Below are 6,870 nucleotides of genomic sequence, written 5' to 3'. Positions count from 1 at the left end.
ATGCCACCCCAAAATTTACCTCTTTGACATAAGAATTATTTTAAGCTGAAGGCAATCAAGAAATAGCAGGCACAGAAAAGCTCTGTGCCCTCCCCCTACTTGCTTAAAAGCAGGGCATACATTTTTGTTTAAGAAAATGTCCTCCCTTCACTCTTTCATACCAGGAAAATCCACAACTTACCACCCCTACAAGGCTCAACTCCCTTTCCTTTGTCTTGCCACTTCTTTATACTGCTGTTTGTTAAACTGGTATATAAAGCCTCCAAGTCTAACTGTTTCTTTGTCTTCATTTTGTTTCTGTGGATGCCTCTGGGTGCATACACAACTATTTATCCTGCTAGCCTGTTTTTGGTCAGTTTAATTTGCAGGGCCCCAGTTACTGAACCAACGAGGGTTGAAGAAAAGTTTTTCCTCCCCTACACTGTGTATATCAGTAGAACTTTCAGTCCATAAGGAGGCCAGTACAGGACATCATGGAGACCTTCAATTTGAGTTTGATTTAGGCACAAGGATACCAGTACATTTTCAAACTAGCCTTGGCCTGTGTTTTAATAGGGAAGTCCCTATGGATCTCAAAGAAGAGGTGTTTAGTGGAGCAGTTAATCTGGCAGATTCATTTACACAATAGATTTCATCACCTGAGTGGTTTGTTGACCTGGGAGATGTGATATCATAGCGCCAGAGTTAAAGGGAGGTATTCTAATACTCATCATCAAAAAAACATTTTCAAGACTGTTCTGTAACATTTACATAAATTTTTCTCAGGAACTTAAGAGTAAAGCGGCCGGGCGCAGTGGCTCACACCTGTAATCCCAGCACTTTGGGAGGCCAAGGTGGGCGGATCACAAGGTCAGGAGATTGAGACCATCCTGGCTAACACAGTGAAACCCCATCTCTACTAAAAATACAAAAAATTAGCCAGGTGTGGTGGTAGGCACCTGTAGTCTCAGCTACTTGGGAGGCTGAGGCAGGAGAATGGTGTGAACCCGGGAAGCGGAGCTTGCAGTGAGCCGAGATTGTGCCACTGCACTCCAGCCTGGGCGACAGAGCGAGACTCCGTCTCAGAAAAAAAAAAAAGTAAAGTGGTTAATTGGGTACTTGAGTCCCCCTTAGAGCAACTTTATTTTTCACTGACTATTTCCCCCCCTTCAGTTTGTTAACTAGCACAATTGTTTTTCCAATATATTTTCTGTTTATAGTATTTACATACTTCTTTATCAAGGGTCTTCTTTCTCTGGATGCTTTTATTAGTTTTTATCTGTAAAGGCATAAGTTTATTCTAGGTCTGAGGGCTCTAGGCCCTTTTTTGTTTGTTTTTAGACGGAGTTTCACTCTTGTTGCCAAGGCTGGAGTGCAGTGGCTTGATCTCGGCTCACTGCAACCTCCACCTCCCAGGTTCAAGCGACTCTCCTGCCTCAGCCTCCCGAGTAGCTGGGATCACAGGCATGCACCACCATGTCTGGCTAATTTTGTATTTTTAGTAGAAATGAGGTTTCTCCATGTTGGTCAGGCTGGTCTCGGACTGGACCTCAGGTGTTCCACCCACCTCAGCCTCCCAAAGTGCTGGGATTACAGGCGTGAGCCACCGCGCCCAGCGTCTAGGCCTCTTTCAAAAATTTCAGTTAGGTGTTAAAGATCTGGCCATAGGGCTATTCCCAATTTCAGTGTTTGCATGGGGAAGGCAGTGTTAAGCCCTATTTCCGGCTTAAGGCTGTTCACAAAAAGTGAGGAAAGCTTAAGGGTCATGTATGTTTCAGTATCTACTCTTGAAAGCTATCTGAAGTTATTAAAAAGACTATCCCTGACATCTCCAGTTACTTCTCTTGGAAGCCTCTTCATTCCCCTCCCCAAAGAAAGCAGACAATTGGACTTTGCTCACTTTTTGTTCTAAGATGTCTGTCAAATACACTATTCTTATCAAATATATCAAATCCCAGTATTCTTATAAAAAGTTCCCCACTATAATTCTGCAGGGTTCCTGCTAACAAGCTAATGTTTATTCCACTATAACCCTAATCTATAGACTTACCTTTCTAAGTGGCATAATTTTACCAAAAATAATTTAGAATTATAGCTAAGCTACTTCCAGATTCCTTACTTCCTAATTCAGAAACTGTGTGAGATAAAAAACGTTTGTTGTTTTAAGTTGCTATGTTTTAGGGTAATTTGATAGTGAACACAGTGATTTTTCTGCTGTCTATCTGTTTAAAGAGTAGTATATAATATTTAAATACATTACTTTATCTTCATCATAACTTTTTAAGACCAAGATTGGAATAGATATTTATTATTCATTCATTTACATTTTACAGGGTTAACTACGCCCTAGGTAATATGCTTAATGTCTCATTCTGCCAACCTTTAATGAAGAGTTTAGAATGATGTTTGATAAAAAAAAACTTAAATGCACACAGAAAGCACTTAATAAGAGTTGGGAATTGTTATTACTATTATTATCATACGGATAAAAAGGTCAATAAATTTATGTTTTTTGTCTCACAAGGTGGAGAGGTAAGGAAGAATCAGTGAATTAACAGCCATATAACACAAGATAAATTATTGTAATACATGCTAAATTCTTAAAATGATAGCTGTATGTACACATTTTTGTGGGATCACAGAAGAAGAAGTGATTAATTCTTGGGGGAAGCATAAAGGGATGAGGTTGGGCCTTGAAAGTAGAATAAAATTTCCCAAGGCAGGGAAGGACATTCATTCATTCCATAAATATGGCACTGTGTCAGTGGTGGAAAAAAAAGCCCATCGACATTGTTCTACCTTCATGAATCTTAGAACTAGGAAGAGAGATAAATAAGAGACAAGTACACAAATAAATAAATAAATAAAGCAATTAAAAGTACTAGAAAAGAAGAAAGTGGCATGAAGAGGAGAGAATGACAGGAGAAATCTGCTTATATAAGATCACCATACATACAAAGGACTTCAGGAAAGAGTCAATATTTAAGCTGAGACCTGATGGATCAGAAGAACCAGATACTGAAACATGATGAGAAGACAGGCTGAAGGTCCTGAGAAGAGTACAGTGCAACTGGACTGCAGAGCGTGTAATGAAAATGTTGAGGTATTAGAAAAGATTGTTATATGGTTTGATATGGTAACTTTTCAGAAGGACACATTATCTGAGCCAGGCAAATGGCTCCCTATCCATGTTGTCTGATAATATTTTGTCCCATTACTCTGTTATTGTAATTTCTGCCCATCAGTAAGCTTGAGACAGAGACATAAGAATGCATCTGAGCTGTTGTGATATACATCCAGAGCTTGAAACAGGGGAAGGCAAGAGATAATAATCTGGTAATCACAGCTGAGATCACAGAAAAGCCAAGGAATGGATGGGTCTCATCCATTACGGTAATGTACGGAAAATCCTATAGAGAAGAAATATATCTAATATTTACCAGATAACAGGATAGTACTGTACCCCACAATTATTCAGTATATGTTTCTTTGGTTGTATTTTCTAGGTCACCTTAGTGATAAGTGCAGACAGCTAGGTGTATGCAGAAAGACATCCTCGAGAACACATCAACATCATCCCCGTCAGAGACTCTCTTCTCACTTTCCCATGGTCTGTTCTAGGTCACCTCCCATCCTACTGCCATGGCTGATCAAGCTTGATTTCAGGCACTGGCAGAAGAATAAATATGTATATGTTGTTCTTTGGGGGTAGAGTGAGCTGGGAGGATCAGGGTCTGAGATTCTAACTAAGCACTGCCTAGCCCACAGGCTCAGAAACCACTGCCATATTTCCACCAGGAATCTTCCTCATGTTAGTTTTCTTTTTTTTTTTTTTTTTTTTGAGACGGAGTCTTGCTCTTTCGCCCAGGCTGGAGCGCAGTGGCGCAATCTCGGCTCACTGCAAGCTCCACCTCCCGGGTTCACGCCATTCTCCTGCCTCAGCCTCTCCTAGTATCTGGGACTACAGGCGCCCACCACCACGCCCGGCTAATTTTTTGTATTTTTTAGTAGAGACGGGGTTTCACCGTGGTCTCGATCTCCTGACCTTGTGATCCGCCCGCCTCGGCCTCCCAAAGTGCTGGGATTACAAGCGTGAGCCACCGCGCCCGGCCCTCATGTTAGTTTTCTAATGAAGTACACACTAATTCAGCAGTGGCTGCTTTCACCTAGGTGTCTTAAGCTTAAAGCAGAGATGCAAGTTCATTAACTGCTGTCTGGTAAAGGGGACAAATGTCCAAAAGCGATCCCTGCACTGTTCTGTGAATTATAAACCCTTGTAGAATTGGGAAAAGAGAAAACAATTCGCAGGTTCCTGATGTGGAGAAATGTGTATGGTGCCTTTGGCAGTGACTCTGAAAGACTGAACATTTCTACTTGCTGTGAACAAGAACTGACATTTAACCAGACACATCTCCTGACACCAACATGTATGTTTTTCCTTTCTTGATTTTATTTCATTAACTCTCACTACATCTTCACTACCCTGAATGCTAGAACTCTGGAGGTAGTTACACTTCTGACCTTTAACACCACTGACTTTCACAAAAATTAAAACATTTCTCCCAAATTTCAAACACTACCAATTCCTGCATAGACTCAGGGTAGTCTTGTTTGAATTTCTCATTGCTTCTAGATGTCACTTGGAAGTCCTAGCCCTAATATGATCTTTTTCTACCTGCCAGAAATGTGGCGCTTCTATGATGACATTCATCAGCCTCATTAGTCATGCTTTGGGAAGCATAGAGGGGAAAAAAAGATAAAAACCTCTGTAAAAGTTACTCTGAGTCAGAGACCTCATAATGAGACACAGAATACATTTTATATATTTCAAACTTCTTGGAGATAGAAATGTTGCATCTTTTTAACGGATGCATTAATAAAAAAATTACCCCAGTTGTTTTCAATGTTGTACAGGGACCAGGCAGAAAGGATCATGTTCTTCGGATTTCCTCTCTGAGAAGAAAGTATCCCAGTAATTGCTTTGCATCAAAGAGAAGACACATTTTTTTTTAAAATAATGCTGGAAATTGCTAAGTATGAGGAAGTGGAGACTTTCAAGATAGCCATATTTTGAAAGTTATTTAATACTGAATAAAATGGAGAATTTGAAGAATCTTGACTTTATTAAATGGACAATGAATTCAGAGGTGATTTCTTCTGAGTTGGAGTTCTGGAAATAAAAACAACTTGCCAATGATAGAACTTCCGAAAAGGAAAATCCCAATATTGTTCTAGTCTTAGACTGGTGGGGACTAAGTTAGAAGCATCTGATAAATAAAAGCACAGATTTTTAGGAAAAATTAGTTTTGAGTTCATTTTTCCTTTTTGCTGCACTAATGCTATACTACCATCATCATCACCGTTATTATCACCATCATCACCACCACCACCACCACCACTACCATCATCATCATCATCATCATCATATTTAGGATCAGGCACTGTGCCAAGTACACATTTTGCATTGTCTCATTTAGTCCTCTCCAATGATATATCAATATTAGCCTAATTTTACAGTTGAGATAACAAAGCTATAATAGAAATTAGGTAGCTTGCCCAAGATCACACAGATGCCAAAAGGGAGAGCCAGGATTCAAACTCAGACGGTTTGGTTCCAAAGCTCTTATTCTATGCCTCTTTTCTCTAGATTAGCCCACATAAGGAACAAAATTCATTCTAATAAGCTAGTAAGCTATTATATCCCTGTCCCCTTTTTTAACACCTTGTGTAGCCTTCTGAATATTTTCTTATTTCCTACAATTTTAAAAACTTCCATATGATAGGAAACTCAATACATTTTTTTAAAAACTGGAATACATTCAGAGAGATGGAAATTCTAATTTTTTTAACAAAGGCTACAGATTCTATTGTATATATTCTTTGAATATTTCAAACTCTCTTGGCTATATCTAAGTCCCACTTCTGTACTCCATACTGTAGGATAGCCCTCTCCCCTTACCTTCCTGAAATATCTCCCTATTTTGCAAAGCAACAAGGCTTCCCTTATGTTTTTTTCTTTTACTGATTTTTAAGAAAATTCTGATTAATTTAAATCAGTAAAATAATTAAATTAAACTAAATTAGGTAAACTTCAATTTTAGATAAATAAAAATGTAAAGAATCATCTAAATTTCAGGAAACTATCATCTTTTTAGGTCTAAGTCTCTTCTCATACTCAATACAAAATGCAAGATGTATACAAGAGGAATGTAGGAAGGAACTGATCATCTTTACCCCCGTTCATTCTCCCTTTCCTCATCTTAATAATAGAATCTCTGTCCTAGGTTTTAGAAAGCATGGCTGCTCAGCAAGAGGTTCCTCTGCAGTTAATTTCTTGCCAAAAGAATATACAAACTTGATGTGTGCAACTTCTATCTCATTTTATTCAAATGTATGTGCTTGCCCTTTACTTTTCTCTTCTCCATCCCACAGGTTGACCACTATGAAGAGGACACTCTAGGGAATGGCAGAATAAATGGTAGAATAAGTATAATAATAATATAAAATAATAATAGAGTAAAAATAATGGTAGAATAAATATAAGTCCCTGGACAATTTCATGGGCTACCTCCTGATGGCTACAAGAAAGAAAATAAATTATCTTATTGGAACTACAGTATTTGGGGGTTTCTCTGTTACAGTGGCTTAGCCTATACCCTAATAGTTTTAAATTCAGTACCAGAATATTAGGGACTAAGTTGTAGGCCCCCAAAATTTATAGGTTGAAGGCCAAAGCCCCAATGTAACTATATTGGAAGGTAGGGCCTTTCAGGAGATAATTAAGGTTAAATGAAATCATAGAGAGGGGCCCTAATCCTATAAGACTGGTGTCCTTATAAGAGAACACTGGAACACACAGGGAGACAATAGGGGCACAAGTGCCTAGTGTAA

This window comes from Hylobates moloch, unplaced genomic scaffold (genome assembly GCF_009828535.3).
Source record: "Hylobates moloch isolate HMO894 unplaced genomic scaffold, HMol_V3 SCAFFOLD_12, whole genome shotgun sequence".
Lineage (NCBI taxonomy): Eukaryota > Metazoa > Chordata > Mammalia > Primates > Hylobatidae > Hylobates > Hylobates moloch.
Note: the sequence above shows the minus strand (reverse complement) of the source record.